This window comes from Wyeomyia smithii, chromosome 3 (assembly GCF_029784165.1).
Source record: "Wyeomyia smithii strain HCP4-BCI-WySm-NY-G18 chromosome 3, ASM2978416v1, whole genome shotgun sequence".
Taxonomy (NCBI): domain Eukaryota; kingdom Metazoa; phylum Arthropoda; class Insecta; order Diptera; family Culicidae; genus Wyeomyia; species Wyeomyia smithii.
This window is the reverse complement of record NC_073696.1, coordinates 256,353,720-256,375,659: the sequence shown is the minus strand read 5'-3', so window position 1 is coordinate 256,375,659 and position 21,940 is coordinate 256,353,720. Positions and strand designations below refer to the sequence as shown.

The 21,940-nt window shown below is 38.6% G+C and overlaps 1 protein-coding gene across 4 annotated transcripts in view; it reads right to left on the bottom strand.

The window, feature by feature from the left end:
• The window catches only part of LOC129729567 (UDP-glucosyltransferase 2), a 121,357-nt gene extending 101,724 nt beyond the window's left edge, over nucleotides 1–19,633 (bottom strand). Inside the window, exons 1-3 of one of the 4 annotated variants that reach the window (XM_055688233.1) lie at nucleotides 19,532–19,633; nucleotides 19,279–19,421; nucleotides 4,559–4,934 (exon numbers count right to left, since the gene is read on the bottom strand). The gene's annotated coding sequence lies outside the window, so the exon portion shown is untranslated. The remainder of the gene's footprint in view (nucleotides 1–4,558; nucleotides 4,935–19,278; nucleotides 19,422–19,531) is intronic. The other 3 variants (XM_055688235.1, XM_055688234.1, XM_055688236.1) reach the window with 3 other exon arrangements.
• Between the last annotated feature and the right edge of the window lie 2,307 nt (nucleotides 19,634–21,940).

Below are 21,940 nucleotides of genomic sequence, written 5' to 3'. Positions count from 1 at the left end.
CATTCTGTTAAGAATAACTCTCTCAAACAGTTTACTTATTGAAGAAAGCAAACTGATTGGTCGATAACTTGAAACTTCAGCTGGGTTCTTATCCGGTTTTAAAATGGGAGTAATTTTTGCATTTTTCCATAATTTGGGAAAATATGCAATTTTGAAGCAGCAATTGAAAATTTTCACTAAAAAATCCATTGTGCTCTCAGGGAGATGTTTGATTAGTATATTAAAGATTCCATCGTCACCAGGTGCTTTCATATTTTTGAAATTTTTAATAATTGATTTAATCTCATTCAAGTTAGTTTCAATTATTTCTGCAGGTAAAAAATCCTGGGAAGAAATTAAATCAAATTGACGTGTGACTTCATTTTCAATTGGACTCACAAAATTCAAATTTGAGTTATGAACATTCTCAAACTGCTGAGCAAGTCTTTGAGCCTTTTGTTAATTGGATACAAGAAAACGTTCACCATCTTTTAAAACTGGAATAGGCTTTGAAGGTTTCTTAAGAATCTTCGACAGCTTCCAAAATGGTTTTGAATATGGTTTCAATTTTTCAACTTTAGTCTCAAAATTTTGATTTCTCAGAAGAGTAAATCTATGTTTAATCTCTTTCTGTAATTCTTTATAAATAGTTTTAAAAACAGGGTCACGAGAACGTTGATATTGACGTCTGCGGACATTTTTCAAACGTATTAGAAGTTGAAGATTTTCGTCAATTATTGGTGAATCAAATTTCATTTGAGCCTTTGGAACAGAATAATTCCTGGCATCAACAATTGCACATTTTAATGCTTCCAAAGCGGAATCAATATTCACTTCGTTTTGCAAATCAAGCTCATTATTGAAATTTCTCTCAATATGAGTTTTGTATCTTTCCCAATTAGCCTTGTTATAATTAAAAACAGAGCTCATAGGGTTTAAAATTGATTCATGTGATAAAGAAAAAGTTATTGGAAGATGGTCAGAATCAAAGTCAGCATGTGTGATCAAATCACTACATACATGACTTTGATCTGTAAGCACCAAATCAATAGTTGAAGGGTTTCTTACAGAAGAAAAGCATGTAGGACTATTCGGAGACAAAATAGAATAGTATCCTGAAGAACAATCATTGAATAAAATTTTGCCATTGGAATTACTTTGAGAATTATTCCATGAACGATGTTTAGCGTTAAAATCGCCGATTATGAAAAATTTCGAACGATTTCTAGTGAGTTTTTGTAAATCACCTTTAAAATAATTTTTGAGCTCGCGTGTGCATTGAAATGGTAAATATGCTGCGGCAATAAATAAAATCCCAAGTTCAGTTTGAACTTCAATTCCCAAAGTTTCAATAACTTTCGTCTCAAGATGGGGAAGAGCACGATGTTTGATTCGGCGATGAATAACAATTGCAACTCCACCGCCGGAACCCTGAATCCTATCATATCTATGAACCACGTAATTGGGATCATATTTTAATTTAATGTTAGGTTTCAAAAATGTTTCAGTAATAATTGCAAGATGCACATTATTTACTGTTAAAAAGTTAAAAAGCTCATTCTCATTGGCCTTCAATGAGCGAGCATTCCAATTTAATATTTTAATTGTTTTATTTAAAATCATTGCTAAATTTTAAATTAGAAACAATTTTAATAGTAAAATTTGTGCCTATTTGAATGGCTTCAAACATTGATTTTGCCTGCAACATGGCGTTCATAAGATCGAACATTGCCTGTTGCAAAAAAGAAAGTTTACCTGCCGTAATAGGCCCCAGGCAGTTGACATTAAGAAAAAATATTTTCGGCAGCAATATTAGCTGGAGTGATAGGTGTACAATTATTTTCTAGCGTGTTTTGCTTACCCATATTAACGGTCATTTTCGAACTACCAACACTAGGTGGTATAATGTTCGAACTACCTGTAACCTGTGCATAAGTTAAACGGGTATGCAAAGGAGTAGGTAAACTATGCGTCACTGGTACGCTTGGAGAATTTTGTTTTGAAGTTGGTTTTAATTGAGAAATTGAATTTTGTTTACCTTGCCTTGCCTTAACAATTGCTAAACGGACTGGGCATTGATAAAAATTTGACATATGGTTGCCGTTACAATTCGCACAGCGAAAATTTTTACTCTCTTTCACAGGACATGTGTCCTTTTTGTGAGAAGAGTCTCCACAATTAAGACATTTTTGGTCCATGTTACAGAATTTGGAACCATGGCCATAACGTTGGCAAGTACGGCATTGGGTGATATGCTTTTCACCTCCGCCATACTTCCTATAAATTTCCCACTTTACACGCACATTATACAAAGCATGTGCTTTTTCAAAAAATTTTAAGTTGTTAACCTCATTGCGGTTAAAATGAATTAAATAATTAACAAGGGAAATTCCAGTTCTCTGACTGTTTTCGCCTCGTGATTTTTGTTTCATTAGAATTACTTGGGTAGGGGCTATACCAAGTAATTCTGTTGAAGTAAGTTTGATCTCATCAACGGTTTGATCGTTGGTGAGACCTTTCAAGACAACCTTGAACGGCTTGGCGTTCTTGGTGTTGTATGTAAAAAATTTGTACATCTTGTCAGTTAAATACTGAACAAGACGATCACGATCCTTTACTGAGTCGGCTAATAAGCGGCATTCACCTCTACGGCCAATTTGATAGGTAACTTTAACGTCAGAAACAAACGTTGAAAGTTCCTTTTTGAATTTATTAAATTCAGAAGAAATAGTTACCACAATAGGTGGAACTTTCTCCTTTTTTAAAGATTTTATATTTTGTATAGTTTCAATATTAATAACTTCCATTTCACCAGCTTCTTGCTCAGGCAAAATATCAAAAGGATTGTCACTACAGACACTCGATGTGTCAGAAAGAGATGCCTCTCTTTTCCTCCCCGCAGCGATGCGAGGTTTCTTTTTCCGTCCAGCCATTTCAGGTGATACGAAAAAAGTGAAAACAAATGTTAAATTCAAAAGTAGGTAGTCTTGAGAAAGACTGATGGGAAATAACTTTCAGGTAGTCTTTAAAAGACACACTGACAAAACACAAACTTTGAAGCTATAGGCAGTCAAAGACCAGTCCACAAGCAACCGAAAAAACGTCTGATCTGTAGGACAGTTCAAGACGCACTGTGGTAAAATTTGATGATAAATTGATCAAAAAGGCGTGTTAAGACGAATATAGGTGCTGCGATGAATATAGGAGAGGGGACCCTAGGTGATTAAATTAAATGAGTTTTAGAGTGCTGATGCCCGGCTATAATATAAAATTTAGTGCTTTTAAGTGAGTTTTTGAAAATTATACTTTATGAGGAATCTAAAGTGAACTAAGAAGAATCCATTCCATGGATTAGCAGATTGGTTTAAGAAGAAAATTGTCCTTTATGTTGCCGATAGAAATGGCTGGAATCGGTCAACCGCTCGCGGATATATGACTGGATCACATTCCGGTTCCCCCATCCATTGCATTGCGGTTCCCCCAGCCATTGCAACTCTCAGCTTTACTACACAATAGTTTTAATTGATGGACGCAGCAGTCTAGTTCTACTACAAAATAAATTCAAAATTACGGAATATTGATTATATCGATTTTTTTAGTTACTACCACTTTTTAATCAGGAACGGTCTTGGCTCGTTCCTACCTCCATTATTATGACTTAAAAATATTTCAACACTGTTAAAGCAATTAGTGGTAAATTTATTGCATTTTAAAGCTAAACTCACTCATGAAGCTCATAAAGCTGTCTATGCAAAGTTGTGCAACAATAATAAAGAACCAAGAATCCACCACGATGCAGCGTCAAGAAACCCATCCTTCTGATGGTCCATTCCTACTGCAGAAGATCTTGGAAACGACATCAAAGGAATCTGCTGGAGGCCAAGCCCCCAGCGCCGTAATGGGGCCAACAGGTATGACCAAATAATTTTCAATTCACTATCTTGCCGGGCTCGATGTCAGTCAGTCAGTCGGTCGATCGCTTGATCTCTGCCATAATCGAATAACACAACAACCACGTATGAAGTTGAGGGAATGCAGTATCGTGCATTGCACAACAGCATGAACGTATGTTGCCGGGAATTGGTGTTGGCTAGACACCGCAAGTGTACGTCTGTGAGTGTGTTTGTGTAAAACGTAGAGGAGATGCACTGAAATTAGATAATAATAATTGCCCGCCAGTGTTGCCTCCTTCCACCAGTGTCCAAGTGATGCTGTGATACCATCGCATCACCGCTTCACCGCTTGCTGGTGGTCAATGGTCGACCGCTGATCTCGACAGACGGTGGAGAAGGAGAAAAAAACCCAATACTGATGAAGCAGCTGGCCGGCAGATGAACGAGAGCTGCTTTCGTCAGTTCGTTTAATAGTACATATACAGCGTTTTACTTTGTGGGCTCAAGTTCACTCCCTAGGTGGGTAAGTTTTTTTCGCTTGGAATTTTCTTGCATGTTTTTCTTTGTGGGTTGGAAAAACTTCTCAAAATGAGCCATCCCAGTAAAATGGAAACCGCTCCCTACTCATGGGATGACATGTACCAGGAAATACTACACGGTTGAGTTGCTACTAGGTAGGTACTTACTTTTCCTACGTCGACTCGATGGTAGTGGCGTCGGTGTTTGGTGGTGAATTCTTCTGTGGAAACTTCTCAGTTTTTATTGGACTGATGCGGGATCCTTTTGCTTCCTTTCGGTTTTCTCTGGTGAATCGGGTCAAGCTCCCTCACGCACTGGACACTTTCACCCACACTGTGTAACAATTCGACACCACTGGTGTTAGCTTTTTCTTTTCCTTCACACGGAAGAGGAAGCTTTTCCGGTAGATTTTTTTTTTCACAGCAGCTTTATCACTTGGGCACTGATGCCAATTGTTGATTACACCAATTAAGCCGAAGTTTTGTCAAAACACTGATGACGCGATGGGTTCGAGCAGTAGCTGCTCGAAAACATTCATCGAAGCTAAAAGCAACAAATTACGGTTACGCACTTGGCAATGGTCAATTATTCCATTGATTTATCGTTTCGCTGTGGTGATTATGTATGTTAAATTCCAACTAAAAAACCATCACTGATTGATTTCGGGGGAAATAATGAGCAGTAATTTGCATACTGGTGTGTCGAGCGAATTGTACGGTACTCTTTTTGTTATTAAGAGGACTGTTGTACGATTCGGGCTGGAACAGTTTGAATACAGTGAGGCACGGCTTTATTCACCTTAATGTGCTGTTTTTTTTATTCTCGCTTATTTTCCGTCGGTCTAGTTCCGCCACTGTTGTGGCCAATCACCGACGCCCAGGGAGGCGACTCCACACCCAGGACCCTAACTCACGACCCGTTTATTAACGGACCGGCGCCAACGGCTTTACTTCCTCGTGCGATGGAAGGCGTGATCCCAGAGATTTTTCGCCTCAGAAAATCTCCCGGTGTCGGCTAGGATTGAATCTAGAGCAGTTGGGTTGGTTGTGAGTGGATCACGCCACCACACAACCATCGACACCTATGTCGGCGGTGGGATTCGAACCCAGGCGTCGAGCGTGGTTGGCGGAGACGTTACCAACCACACTAGGCCCCCTCATCTATGTCTTGGATTTAACAGTTGAAAGATGCGTTTATTGATAATAATAATAACTATTATAGTTATAATAGCAATACATCCCCAACGGCCTGCTGTTGTCTAATAAAAAATTACAATCAGGGGGTCATTTGATTGTTGGGGGACTCGTCGCTGAATATTGCTACTACTTTCTAGTGGTTGGCTTCATCGACGGATTCTTTTTCTGTTGTCTAAAGAGTGCAGTTACAGTTAAAGCTAGGACAGAAGCCAAAGTCTAAGCAAGATCATAGCCAAGTGCTAGTTTAAAGCTATAGGACAGATGAGTGATAGCAAGTATTAAGTTAATAGACGCTTACTTTCTTTTAACTTGGACTAAATTAATTTCATGGAAATCAATCTTATTTGAAGCGCACAATAACCATACCTCCTGTTGAATGTAGTGATAACCCTTTCCGACCGGACCCATATAATTGCGTAGGTGAAAGGTGACTTAAGGGATTATGTCTACCAAAAAAAAAATTTTTTTTTGTCATTTTTTTTATTGGCTTAAATCATGCTAAAACTATCCTAGAATCAAAATCTACATCGCTCAAGCACTGATTTAAACTCAAAATTCGTTTAAATCTATTTTTACCGAACAACTTTCATGCTCCAAAAAACATTTTTTGTTTATTTTGGCGATGCTCGTTTTTGTTTTCAATTTCGAGGCTTTGTAAACTAGTAGAAGTTACCTATGATCGATATCGTGTTTCAAATTTGTAGTATAGAGGTCGCTGCATCAAGTTTCGACCGTTATAGCGTCTCTACAGCACGTGTTTAGTCACAATTTCTATTTGTTCAGTAGATCAGCCGTTCTCGTTATGTACCGTCTTTGTTTGACTTTTTTGTTACGTTTTAACTGTGAATCATACTCAAAAGTACTTAAATATGAGTGACAAGTTTGAGTTTTGCGTGGGATCGGACGCCAACTGCGTCAAAGTCACTGAGCGTCGCATGCCTGATACCACGAAAGAGCGTAGGCGCAGCCATAGATCAGATGAAATAAAAGGAAGAAGAGGAAGATAAAGTCCAGAAAGGACAACATTACGGTACAGAGGTAGCTGACTGAAGGTTAAAAAATTATTAGGGGCTTTACTGTTGCGATTCTCAAGATTTATAGCAATTTGAAACTTTAAACGCGTTTTTCTCAAAACCATGTTTTTAAAATCGGCGAGCAGTAGAACTGAAGAAGTTTACATCCGATTGACTTGAATTTTTTTTAACTGTAGCTTCTTCATTAGATTATCTAGTGGAGTACACACGATTTCAGCGATTGATTAACAGCAACTAAAGTTATAAACAATCAAATTCGATTCTTATTGTCGAAACAGAATTTTTTTTTTCAAACCGTTGCCATTTTGCGAAGAAAAATTCTAAAAATATAATCATGTGTACTTCACTAGCGACACTCATGTAGATAATGAAAAAAAAAATTGTTTTGGTTATAGGTGGAGTTGGGCACGACCTCTACTGCTCGCCGCGAAACAACTTAAAAAAAAAGCGATTCACGGCAATCGTTGCACAGCCGCCATTTTGTAACAAATTCGAAATTGGCGGAAAACGCAGCAAAGCGACAAGTGAGCGGGGCTACACACACGGTATTATGGAAGAAAGAACAGAAAAGTCCGTCAACAGTTCGACCGTCAATAAACTCTTAATCAAGATGGCATCGAGGACACAAGCAAGCCACAGACAAGCTGCAGAGCAGCCAAATTCAGTCTCCCGTACTATTGCTGTTACCAGGAGAGCTAGCTAAGATGCTGGGTCCGAAGCTAAAGCTGTTACGAAATACACTAGCTCAAAGTATTTTTTGTTCCTTCTGCCAAGTACAAATTACAATCAGCTTTCCTCAAGGCCACAAACACGTTCTTGAAGCAATGGTGAATTTTCTTACCTTGCGAATTCTAAAATATTTAGTTCAACATTTATATCAAGCTATTAAACAGTTACCCTAAAATTGTTTTACACTAAATAATATAAATCGAGTATAAAGATAAAGACGAGGAAATGGTAAAGAAATTAAAACATTTTTGATCGTTGCATCTGCCGTCTGCTTTCAAAAAATTAACATTAAGAAGAAAAGTGAGATTTCAAAGTTTTTATTGGGGTTTGCAATATTCCCGGGAAACGGGAATGAAAAATCTTATTTCCCGGAAATCCCCGGGAATCGGAAAAACAATTCCATGGCAAAAATGAGATTTCAAATACAGTTCATTAATAAAAGGTACCAAAAAATAGTTTTGTTCGTTTGATCGTTTTGTTCACATGCAGTTGTCAATACTCGCATAAAAATCGAATGAAAAAACAAAACTAATTCAAATTCGCATCGGGGATTCACGACCGACTTTTGTTGGAAATATTTGCAGAAAAGTTGGTTTAAGGGATTAGAAGTTGGAGTGTCCAATAATTTTAGTTTGTTGAAGAGTAAGCTGAGTGTTAGGCAGGCATTAAAGGAGGCAAATATTTGCTTTATTTGGTGCTGAATTTTTTGGGCAACATATTTCTTCGGGCTAATATATCGTCGGTTTAGTGCAACACTGGCACAACTCAAAAATCATTGTTCGCGTTTGAAAATTAACGTCAAAAATTGCTTTTGAATTTTCAAGCAAACTTTTAATTGTAAATTTTATTATAAACTATTCAACATTTTTGGGTCTATTGTACACATATTATGAGCACGTTGTACAGGTTTAAACCTTATTTTTACTACCTCTATGAAGAAATTTCGATTTGAGCAGCAAAGACACTCATAACCCTGGAATTTTTGAGGAATTTTGAAACGGGGTTTCGTGGGCCGAAACTTAACAGTATTTGACATTTTGCTATCAAAAAGTGAAAAATGCCAAATTTTGATTAGTCCCAGTGTTGCACGGAACCGACGATGTATGCTATATCATTACACTATAGCAAATATATGCTCAAAAATCTGTTTGCTTGAACGGTAGCAAAGTCTTTTTGCCTATTTTTTATCAAATATATTTGCTATGTCACTACACGAAGCGAATTATTTTCAAAATACAAACTGCTTGGCAAATCTAGTATGTCAAACTTTTTTGGAACTGGTACCATCATTGATTACAGAGCAGAATTCCGTGTAAGAATTTTGATTATTTAACTAGAACGTTATTTGGCTACCAAGTGGTTTCTGTAGAAGACCTAAACAAACCGAAAAAGAATAGTAATTAATCAGTTCAATACGGATCTAAACAAGTCAGTTTTAGAGCATTTGAATATCTTCGTAATTAACCTGCAGAGATGATTTTCACATGAATTTGCGACCACGACCCAAGTTACACTGCACACTGGGCCAGGAATGGAATCTGGGGGAACTAATAGTGCTCTTAGGGTTTGACCAATCGGTTTCCGATCTATTACAAAGTTTCTTTGTATAGATAGTGCTTCATCTTGGATGTTTGAATTAGTTCGGAATTTAGCCGCGAAAGTGTCGTTGCGATGCCAATTTTTTCCCTTACACGCTAGAGCTTCGCAGTTTTCGACAAAGTTGTAGATCTCTAAATTCTATGAAACTTTACCGAGTATACAAAATTTCTAACTCTTCGAGTTTCAGAGATCTACGAGTTTTTGTAAAATTTGTCTGAATGTCACGTTTAATTGTGAAAATTTTTAAGAGTTCATCCGAATAATTTCTTACAATTTTTTTCTTAATAGAAATTGAATAATTACGTCGTTTCCATCCATCCAGTACAGAAGTTTTTGAAGTACTTAAGTGAACATATTACACAAAATTTGGAAAAAAACATAATTTTATGAATTACATATCTCATAGGTTAGCAAGTATTAGAAAACCATGATTTTTCCTAAAAATTGTCCATCAAAAAATCTTCATTTTCTGAAATTTTGAACGATGTGTTTTTTTTTTGTGTTTTTGTGATATCTCAGTTTCAATATAACCCTAGGTTTCATGTAAAAATACCATGGCTATGTATTTATTGCATGGAATACACGGTCCAGTACTCTGATACTCTATCCAACCTATTTGCAGTCTTCAAAAAAGTTTCTCAGTGTAATAAGAACTTCGACTTGACGTTCGCGATTTGCCCGCAGAGATGGCGCTTCGACACAACTTTTTATTCTCACACGTAAGAGCTCTGCAGTTTTCAACAAAGTTGTAGATCAGCAAATTTTATGTACTTTACGAACTAATTTCATTTTTGTCATATGACTTACATTTTAAGTTTTAGTAAAGCGGGCAATGTATGCAGTTTGCGAGGATGCGAAAATGAACGGGAATAGAAGGTGTGACTTTTAGGCTTAGAAAAAAAATTTTTTTTTTCGTGTCCCGTCTGGACAAAATTTTTTCTAAGCCTAAAAGTCACACCTTCTATTCCCGTTCATTTTCGCATCCTCGCAAACTGCATACATTGCCCGCTTTACTAAAATTTTATGTAACTTCGTAGAAGAAACAAAATTTTTGTCTCTTAATGTTTTTTTGGAAATTTGCGAGTTTTTGATGAATTTGTTTGACCCTTTCCACTTCCCTCATTCGTAATGTAATTTTTGTTCGTCGCCCTACTTCAATTGAATAATTTTGATTGTTTTTAAACAAGGCGCCGTGTGCTACGGAATACTGCAATCAAATGAACGTGTGTTGAAATTGTCCTCTGCTGCGCTGCGCACAGTGGTTCGAATTGTATGGCAATGGGAAGTCATAAATCATTTTTGTCCAGTATTGCTCTTCAAAACTACTGAAATCGACAAAAATAGATGTTTTTCGACTATAACAAACTTTTCCGGGACTGCCATCGCCCAACTTGTTTCAATTTTCTGGCATTGCCTTTATAATACATACATAATAGGGTGCCAATCGAATTTAGGGAAAAGTTTAGGGTTTGCAATCCCGGGAACGATCTCCCGGGAATCCCGGATCTCGGGAACAGAAATATTAATTCCCGGAATCCCGGGATTCCCGAGTTTCGCGAAAAATTTTGTTAGATTTACTATAGTTTCTTATGCAATAGTGCAATAAAATTGAATACGTCAAACTGGTGCCTGGAATAAATAATTTAATAAAACTCAACTGACTTATTTCAAGTCGTATTGAACTGATTATTTAGTACTTTATCGTTTCCTTCCGGTTTGTCTCGGTCACAGAAAACCACCGAATGGCGAAATAACGAGTCTTACGGAATCGGAATCGGAATCGGAATCTTACGCTCCAATCAATGGTGGAATAAACTCCAAAAGGGTTAAAAATGTTGTTCTGTTAATGAAAACTAATTTGAGGCGAAGTTTATTTAGAATATATTTAATAAAAAAAATAGCGAATAGATTTGCTACCGCTCAAGTAAACAGTAAATATTTACTGTAGTGTAAAACATATTTTGCCCAAAAAATCCGTACCATATATAGCAAATATTTTCCTCGTCCAATGCCTGCCAAACACTCAGTTTTCTCTTCAACAAACTCAACAAAGCATCGGACACCAGTTTTCAATTAAATGTAGCAAGAGGTGAAATCGGTGATTGCAAAGTATTCTAGAAATCGAACATTAGCGGTGGTTCAGCGGACTTGAATAAAGATTTACAGAAGGAAATGCCATTTTTGAGCTTATCGAAATATTGTCAGCGGATCTGAAGCGATTGTTCGACGACATGCGGACCTTTAATCCTCCTTTTTTATTACCTTTTACTGATAAACTTATTTAAAATCTCATTTTTGCTAGAAAATTTTCCCTTCCCGGTTACCGGGAATTTCCGGGAAATAAGATTTTTCATTCCCGTTTCCCGGGAAATCGATTCCCGGGAATACTGCAAACCCTAGAAAAGTTTGACCATTGAATTTTAAAATACGGCAGCTTTTAAAAGTTTTGCTTTCTCGAAAAAAGTCCTCATGCAAAATTTAAACACAATCTGGTTCCGTTAAGTGAACCCTCGAAGCGATCAAAGTTTGATTTTCCTTCTTTTCCGTTATTTTCCTAGAATAACCTCAAACAAATTTGATATTTTCTCAGGAACGACCCGTATTTTAACATCAAATATCAGAATTCGAATGAAGGCAAATGTTTATGAACAAGTTTGTAAATTTGAGCTTAATGTACCACAACTATTCTAAGAAACTATGTAAAAAGTATGAAATTCAAACGAAAAAGTAACCATCTTTAGCCGCATGTCATCGACTAAGATGCAAATATATGCAGCTGGAACCTTTAACAAATCTTTTTTAGGTCCTAAATCTTTCGTTTGGTAGTAATTTCGTGACAGTATCTCGCGCGGAACACATTTAAAAGTTTACATGAATTTAAGTATGAGTGGTGCTCTCTGACTTTATTACTACGTTCCCTCTTACCTCCAAACATACCTCTCCAAACAACACCGCAATGGCGAAACAAACCTGGCTCATGATGAAAATAAACAGATAAATCAATTGAAATTGTTCTACAGCGGATATGTACACAATGTAGAAAAACACGTCTGTTTAAATTCAATTTGCCTTCAACCTTCATTTATCTCGTGCTCAAAAGACGACTGTTCATAAAATATGCTAACAAAAACAGCTTTTCTGCATTCTCAGGTTTATAACTGATCGATTAAATCGATAGCAGCCAGAAAACAAAAAACTTTTTTTTTGGCCTATGGGCGAACCACTGTGCTGCGGTAAGTCTGCTGGCTACTGGTCGATCCGGTTTCCACTAAATCATCTTTTCCTTTTTTCATTACTAATGACAGATCTCACTCTATGTAGCGCCTCGATAACGGAGAAAGTCAAGAACTGGCATGTCTCTGATGAACCCAGTTTATCAGACCATAGACACATCAGATTTGACGTCGAGGCTACTCCCCTGAGAAGAGAACATTTCAGGAATCCTAAGAAAACCAACTGGAACTCTTTTAAGGAACATTTGGTCAATTCGAGAACATCCTGCCACCAAAATATTCGAACTCCAGGTGAACTGGACATCGCAGCAAGTGACCTACAGCACAGGATCACGAAAGCTTTTATGTCAAACTGTCCGTTAACAAATCGAACAGTCTGCCGTGATGTGCCTTGGTGGAATGAAACTCTCAGCAACCTTCGTCGGGAAGCTAGACGCTTGTTCAACAGGGCTAAAATCACGTTCAACTGGGAAGCCTATAGAGCATCCCTTACAAAATACAACGCTGAGCTACGCAAAGCCAAAAGGAGGTCTAGAATTCGATTCTGTGAAGACATTCAGACTCTACCTGAGGCAACGCGACTGCAAAAAGCGATGTCCAAAGATCACACGAATGGTCTTGGGCAGTTGAAAAAGGAAGATGGTAGTCTGACTGTCAACACCAAGGAAACGCTGGATGTTCTTATGAACATTCACTTTCCCGGATCGACAGCAATCTCCGGTTCGAACGTTGAAGAGTTACAGAGCCTCGAATCCAGACGCATAACGTCACGTGATTCCGCAGCGCTCGCTCGTAGAATTTTCACGGAGACTTTTATCAACTGGGCACTAAGCTCTTTTGAGCCTATGAAGTCACCAGAACCGGATGGCATTCTACCAATCTTTCTACAAAAATCGGACGGAGTCGTTATGTCCGAACTCATCAGCCTCTTTCGAGCCAGCTTTACTATGGGACATATCCCGGTCAACTGGCGGAACGTTAAGGTGGTGTTTATACCAAAGCCGGGCAAAAAAGACAAAACATTGCCCAAAGCTTTCAGACCTATAAGTCTGACGTCAACTCTTCTCAAGTTGATGGAGAAAATTACGGACAACTACATCCGCAGTGAGTTTCTGAAGGAGTTACCCTTACACAAGTATCAATATGCTTATCAACAGGGTAAATCTACTGAAACCGCTTTGAATTGCCTAGTGACGAAGATCGAGAAGTCCTTGAAATATAAAGAGATAGCGGTCTGCGCTTTTCTTGATATTGAGGGAGCTTTCGATAACACGTCCTTTGCATCAATTTACACGGCTCTACAAAATAAAAGAGTCGACGATACTACAATGAGCTGGATCCAAGCAATGCTTTCGAGCAGGAAGATCACAGCTGCATTGGGGGATATGTCTGTCACAGTAGGGGCAGTGAAAGGGTGTCCTCAAGGAGGAGTTCCTTCTCCACTGCTATGGTCACTGGTGGTAGACGTTCTCCTAACCAAGCTATCACAGCTGGGCTTCGAAGTCATTGGATATGCTGATGATATAGTCCTTATTGTTCGGGGAAAATGTGATGCAACTCTATCTAGTCGTATGCAAACGGCACTTAACACCACCTCTCAGTGGTGCTCAGAAGAAGGGCTGAACATTAACCCCGCTAAAACGGTCATTATACCATTTACCAAGCGATGAATGCACACAATCATTCCTCCGCTACTGAATGGGGTAAGACTATGTTTCAGTAATGAGACCAAATATCTTGGAATCATTCTGGATAAGAAGCTGAACTGGACTGCTCACCTAGACTACGCTATCAAGAAGGCAACTTCAGCTATCTGGGCTTGCAGTACACTGTTTGGCAAGACCTGGGGGCTAAAACCACAATTAGCGCTCTGGTCTTACATCACCATTGCTCGGCCACGTATAACCTACGCAGCCCTCGCATGGTGGCCTAAAGTAAATGAAAAGACAGCTCAGGCGAAACTTACCAAAGTCCAACGATTGGTCTGTCTCTCAGTTACCAGTGCCCTGCGCACAACACCGACAGCAGCCTTGGAGGCCTTGCTTTGCTTACTTCCTCTACATCTCCATGTGAAGAAGGAAGCAGAGCTTGGCGCACTAAGGCTGCAAAGAAATACAACGATGCTCGAAGGTGACCTAACGGGTCACCTAAGCATCCTAAAAGAGTTTAAGCTGACACCTTTAGTAACAACAGTCTCGGACTGGATGGAAGCGAAGCCAAACATGGACGTTCCATATATAGTGATCGACACAGATCGCTCCATGTGGAACAATGGAGGGCCGAGTCTTCCATCGGGCACAATCCGCTTCTACACGGATGGCTCAAAAATCGGACCCCAGACTGGTTCAGGGATCTACGGACCAGGTATAAAGGCCACTATCTCAATGGGTAAGTGACCAACCGTCTTTCAGGCGGAGGTATACGCAATATATATCTGTGCTATAACATGTCTACATCGCAAATATAGACATGCGAAAATCGGAATCTTTGCGGACAGTCAGGCGGCACTAAAGGCATTAAAGTCTGCTACATGTGTCTCCAGACTAGTCTGGGAGTGCATCGCAACACTCAGGGTACTCTCCCACCTCAACAAAGTTATGCTACTTTGAGTACCCGGTCACTGCGGAATCGAGGGAAATGAACATGCCGACAGCCTCGCAAGACAAGGATCTGCTCAGCAATTCATTGGACCGAAACCGTTTTGGGGTACTTCCACATCCGCCATTAAAGGCGAACTTAGTACATGGGAAAAGCTAAAGATAGCATCTCAATGGCAACATGCGCAGGGTTGCAGGCAAGCTAAACAGTTTATCTACCCTAACCCTACGGTTACCAAACGGCTACTTAGTTTAACTCGTAGTGAACTACGCATCATCACGGGACTTCTCACTGGACACTGTCCTGCTCTTTATCATTTAAAGAAAATCGGCAAAGTTCTAACCGACTATTGTCGCTTTTGCAACGCTGAACCTGAGAGCTCAGCGCATTTGCTTGGCTTTTGCGGGGCTCTTGCTTCATCGAGGTTTAACTTCTTTGGAAGTTACCTCTCAACTCCATACCAGGTATGGAGCACCAATCCCAAAACGGTCACAGGTTTCATCAACCATGTAGTTCCGGATTGGGGCACAGGCTTACAACCAACTAGCTCAACTCCATCAATGAGTTCGAGCATCTTGTAATCTGTGTAAAGTAATCGGGACCAGCCACAAAAGACAAACATTCCTGTCGCAGTGGCGCTTTCTACCCAATGCCCTTCAGGCATACAAAAAAAAAATAATTTAAATTTTAATGACACAACACATAAAATAACCTTCAATTCAATTTAAAAACATCGAAAATCGATCAACTGGTTCGGAAGTTATGAATTTTGAAATCAAAATATACCTCATTAATTCTTAATAGTTATCCTATTTCAGAAATGGTCACCATAATGATCCGACAAAATCATGTGGGCTCGATTATTTTCGATGGAAGTAAATCCCTGGAATTTTGAGCACAATTCAAGCTCTCTGGGTGACCAGTTCTGAAACAGAGATAATTTCGAGCTGGTTAGGGGTACCAAAATTTACCGAGATGATTGAAGAATTATAATTTTTCATTTTTTTATTTGAGCTCTAAGACAATTTATTTCGCTTTTGTCGGCCATTGGTGCCTTAGAACGCAGGCTGGAAAAAAAGAAAAGTGTTATCCTTCATTATTTGTTTCATTCTCTGTTTTAAAAGAATTCCTAGACAGTCATATCTAATTCCTTTTTGGCGTGGAAACGTACTTGAAGAGTTCAATTAGATTGAAATCTAGTCAAAGTCTTATTGAGAGTTCCATCTCGACAAAAGTTGACGTTGGCTCACGGGCAAACTCATTTAAGTCTTCGAAAAACGTATCTGCCAGGGGCACCCAAATTCACAGGAATGGTTGAAAATCTATCACAGACAAACAGACGTGCCTCTTTAAAGAAAAATCCAGACAAAGTTTTTCCCTTGTTTGAAAAGTTACCCTTATGCGCCACTTTGTAAACTTACTGCGTACTAGTTTTCGAGTTTTTCGATTTTTGTCTTTGCTTATGGTGACACCAGCGGAAATACTGATAGTTTTTGTCTTTATTTATCAGTCTGCACGCTTGCTTATAGCGACACCACAATAATCGTTATTTTTTTGGACGAAAGATTCGTCATTGAATGGCATGTCTATTTGTTTGTGAAGCTATAATCTTTCGTTTTTCCAGTTTGAGCTCTAGGGCAAAACCTGTGTTTACCATTGTAATTTATGTTTTTTTTTTTCATAATTTAGTTAAAATTTTTCTAACGACCAGACTCTGAAAATTATTGTGTATCCATGACGGCAAGTTTTTAACTAATTTGACTAATTTGACTCTCATTGTATTGCACAGAGCTGTGCTCCCCGTACGTTCGGTACATAACCCAACAGCACATACATGCAATGCCAAACTGGGCTGTTATTTTTCATCTTCTTATGTTTGTTGGTTCTTCCAAGCTGTCGCTAATGGCAGCCTATAATCTCCGACATCCGACATCGGCACGAATCCGAGGTGATTATGATTCACGGAAGTAAGGCCGATGCTATAATGAAAGCGAGGTGGTGCGAAACATGTTTTTTCTTACGTGAGGAAAAATATCAACAATGGAAACACATGTGAAACGGTTTGCTTCGTACTCATTAGTCACCGGCCTAAGATAAAGGAGAAGCGAAAAAGTGCGAGTCAATGGCAGCCGCAGCAGATCAGCAGGCTGTAAACAGCGCAAGCCAAGCCAACAGGACATCCTCAAAATGAACAAAACATGTCTGAACGAACGAAATACATGCGCAAGAATGCGCTGTCGTGTGCAACACAAGACAGTTTCGTTGCCTTGTGTGAGCTTTAGCAGTATGTGAGCTCTTATGAATAGCTTATCCATGAGGCAGTTGGAATAAAAAGAGAGAGCTGTTGTCAGTGTAGTGTCGCACCACAGTCTTTTTACGAAGCTTGGACTAGAGTATGATTCAATAATCAAAACCTAATTCAAAAACAATGGGTTCAGCAATTTTTCCGGTAGATTCCAAGTATTCACATTCGACTTGTTCCGATGTCACCGACTTCCAAAACATTAAAAAAGCATAGCCTATAAATCATTCAAAGTGGAATAAAAAGAATCGAAGCGTAAATTCAGCAAATCGGTTAAAAATCAGATTGAATCGATAAAAAAGCAGACTGTATAAACTTGAAAATAATTATCATCCATCTAATTGCGTAAAAACATCTTGTTAATGAATTGTGTTATTTTATGCGGTCTGTGTTCTTCCAGGATTTCAATTCAGAAGAGTAGATCGAACGATTTACTCCCGGGACGTTATGTTGGTCCATGTTCAGGGAAACAGTAGGTTAATTCTAATCAATTACATAAACAAAACGAGCAACCATTTTAATCAACCTTTTTTGATCTGGTTGTCCTATGGGCTAATGGTGTCATTTTGTGCTATCAATCAAATTTTTAAGAGGGACCTATGTAAAAATGGTATTGATGATAACAATTATTTTTAGAGCCAAAACTATTTGTTTAATCAGTGTGACATCTTCGGCAAAGTTATAGATAATATTTTTTTTACCGCTTTGATTCAAACTTCGAACACTCCAGAATAAAAATTGATTATAGCTAGTGTGATACAAAGTATGATTAAGTAATACACTAAAGTCGCTTTTTACGCGGGAGATACGTGCCGCGTAAAAAACGGAAAAACCGTAAATTCCGGAATCCGCGTAAAAAGAACCGCATAGATTCCGGAATCCGCGTAAAAAACCGCGTAAATCCTGTAATCCGAGTGAAGAGAAATCGGAATCCGCGCAGAAAAAAAATACCGCGTAAATTCCGGAATCCGCGTGAAAAGTGTAGAGCCCCTTCACTGTAGGGCCCCTTCCAGTAAATCAGATGGCGTTGCAAAAAGTGACAGTCAGTATTTTGACGGCAAATCTATTTCTTAGTGATTACGTTGAAGTGTTCGGAATTCGAATCAAAGTCGAATTCTGAATTTTCGTTATTTTCATATACAAAACATATTTGAATGTATATAAGTAGCACTTAATTGCAACAAAAATAAAATAACCAATATTCTAAACCTTTGAGTTCGATAAGTAAATTCAACTCGAAATTTGATGCAATACGATCGAAAAAAAAATTAATTATATCAATTTGTTTGTTTAATCATAAAGAAAACCAAAGGAAAACGAAACAAATTTTTTTCAAAGTCACAACGGTCTTTTGCGAAAATGTAAAAAGCATTTTTTCCTTCGTTCCAGAAAAAATATGCACAGTAAGACAATAATTACTTGTGAAATGAAACACAACAAATTACATCAAAATATTTAAAACAATTGGAACCGATCGATGCAGTTTGTTCAGTAAAGTCGTAGATAATAGTTTTGTGTTTCAAAAAAATATCACAAAAATTTTGTTTCTGTGAAATAGTAAAAATCCAAAAATATCACCAATATTTTACAATCCTACAAGAAAAGTTACTTTCTGAAATTAACCTCATGGTGCAGCCTTAAACCATTGAAAACAAATCTATTGGACACTCGAATAAACAGAACAATGATTTTGTTTCTAACTGCAGTCGTACAGATTTTTCCACCTCACACCGGCCACCAAGATGAGATTGTTTTCATTCCCACGACTTTCAAGTTTATGGATCATGTTGGTTCAGCAGGCCACGCGAGGAACCTGGTATGTTTTTTGTTTTTTTTTTTGCACTTATTTCTTGTCACTTTTCGTTACAACACTACTCACATATATTTGCAAACCAAACATGTTTACTCAATTGAAAGCACTATTTTTCTTCGCATCTCTTGTTCCAGTTTCCAACTTGTAGTCAACCTTAACCACCGTTTTCTGTCTAGTTGTTCACCCCGTCAATTTTTACTTCGAATATTCTTTCGATCGTTTTTATTGCACTGTCACTTTTTACGGCTGCACTCGAAACCGTTCGATGTTTCGTTACCCTTCTCGCCCCCAATTCTACCCGCTATTCGAACACCTTTGATAGTTAGCAATAGCAATGCAATCCGATAGAAGTGGGAGGAAGCACCCCAAAATAAAACTTTTACTTTTAAATTTCCGCTGTTGTCACTTTGTCGCGCCTGTCAATCCCCTGCTATTGCACTCTTTCTTTCCAGGTTGTAGTTTGCATGCATTACCCGACTCTAGTGCCGCACGTATGCAAACACGGGGACCACAAATGAATAGAAAACTAAATATGGCACCATCGAAAAGCAAAATGAAGAAAAAAAATAAAATAATATGATGTAAAACACTGTTAAACTCGAAACAGCAGAAAAAGAAGCCGTTAAATTATCATACCCCGAAGAAACACACAAAAACCACAAACACGCCGTATTAGAAGTGTACACTGGGACTTCGAACACGAAAAGCTCGGAAGCGAAGAAAAGCGCGTCTGAAACCGGCCGCAGCGTGGTCGAAACTGAAAGTTGTTTGCGCATAAGCAAATAAGTCCGCAGCAGCGCACCGCAGACGAAATTGCAATTGACCGTTCGCGCGCGCGCTCGCTCACATACAAAGTGCCCCCCGTCCGCCCCAACCCCCCCACGAAGCGCGGTTGCGGTCGAAAGACAAGCCGCTGGAGAGTAGTGTACCGAGGACGGCAGAGGGCGCGGGGGCGATGGTGGTTCGATCACGGATCCGCGATTCATGAATGCAAAAGATGGAATCATGAATATATAGAAAAGCGAATCGGCCCAATAAAAGCTTCTATACGTGCGAACTTTTGAAGTCTCTTGTTGTTGAAGTCGATTGCGGTGCAGTTGTGTGTGCATGTGCGATTTTTTTTCGTATGGTCACTTAATGGTGATGGGACGACCGTGGACAGAGCCTAGGGGCGGTGGCGGTCAGCGCCTTTTGCAGCGAGGGTATGATGTGCAATTTTTTTGAGGTCTTGCACTCGTACTGATTGCAAGTGGAAGGTTATACCCGTGCTGCTGTGTGTCGTAGGTCCGTAATATCGAATGCATCGTGAAGAAGTCGTACGGTATACGGTTCTCTTTCGCTCTCGCGAAAGCTTACCCTGACCGCGCAAGGTTCCGAAGGTGGTAAGCTCAATGGGTCGATTGGCCATTCTGCTACACTATTGGTGGCTTTCGTTGCTTAGTTGATGCCCTTTTCACTTTAACTGTGGTTAGCTAGAATATTCCGTGGTATTTTGAGAGGGTCAAAGAACGCCACTATTTGTTTAACTACAAAATCAAACCTTTTAGTCATAAAACATCAATCTCAATAGAATAAGAAGAGCACATTAAGTGATATTAACACTTTTAGTATTATACAAAAAAACGATGCTCGTAATATGAAGTAAACATGGAACTCTGCAGTGTTGCGATGTGTGTTGCTAAAGTTCAAAGGTACTAAATTTAACGAGTACAACTTTTAAGCCCCCTCGGACATTGATGGGACCCGTTTTTAACAAGGTAGTCTTAAACCGTTGAGAGAAAAGAACAAATTACAATCACGGAGTTGGTCTTGGCGCTATCGCTCCAGTTTATCATTTGTGACCTAAACAAATCTGGCTGTTGAGAGCCATCCAGTTGTAGATAGGTTTGTAGTAGATTTCAGAACTTGAATAGAGAACATGCAAAAAAATAACACGAAAGTTACAAAAATATGAGGAAAGTGCCTGCTATGGTATGATGGAAGAAAATAAAATTAATATGACAATAATTTGCGGCATGTCAATAGTAGCTGCGGTGCCTACTCTCCGCGGTTGAAAACGTATATTGATATAAACTTTAACGCCTTATCACAATGTATACTTGTGGTATACGTTTGTCAAAGCGGACTCTGTAACCTTGCGGCAAGGGAGCTTCAGCATTTTGAAGCCGCATGCGCGCAAACACGCGTTAATAAGTGATAATTAATTGAACATAAATTAATTGAAAATAATTCATACTCATCGACATTACTAATTCCCCATGTGAGAGACAATTGTTAAGGAACTCATCGCATAACCGACTTGGCAAAATGCTTTACTCGCAACCCAAAAGTTGTCAAACTCTTCATAAAAAGCAACCCGAGCTGGAGAAAATATCATGATGAGATCAGAATTCGTGAAACTGTCTAATGTCTATTTATTCCAAATAAATGTGTAAAATTTCAAAAGTTTCAGCCGATTACTTAATTCTCCAATTTTTATTGAAATTGAGTAAGTTTTCATGTAGTTATTGACATTTTTTATATTTTTAGGAATATTGCATCGAACTAGATAAAATCTTCACAGCTGGTGCATCTTAAGTTGTAGTTTGTGAAAATAATTTTTTAAGAAAATCTTATTTTTTAAAAAATGGTTTTCTGGAGCTTTGAAAAAAAAAAACTCAGGTATTTTTGAAACACTCCTGAAAGTTTCGAGTAGATGTTATTTTTAGCTCAGAAGACATGACGTTGTAAGGTTGGTGTCTTTAAGGGGCGATCCACATACCACGTGGACAGATTTTTAACGATTTTGACCCCCCTCCCACCCCCTCCGTGGACAACTGCCCATATAAATTCTAAAAAAATTGTGTGGACCGTGGACATTAGCCAACCCCCCCTCCCCCTCCAAAGCTGCCCACGTGGTATGTGGATGGCCCCTTACTAGACATTCAAAAATATCAATTCCAATGTCCTATGAAAGACGCAACAGATTTGATATCAAAACTTGATAATAAATCCTGTAAAATATGAGGATATTTTTCAAATAACACGAGATAATTTATAACAAAA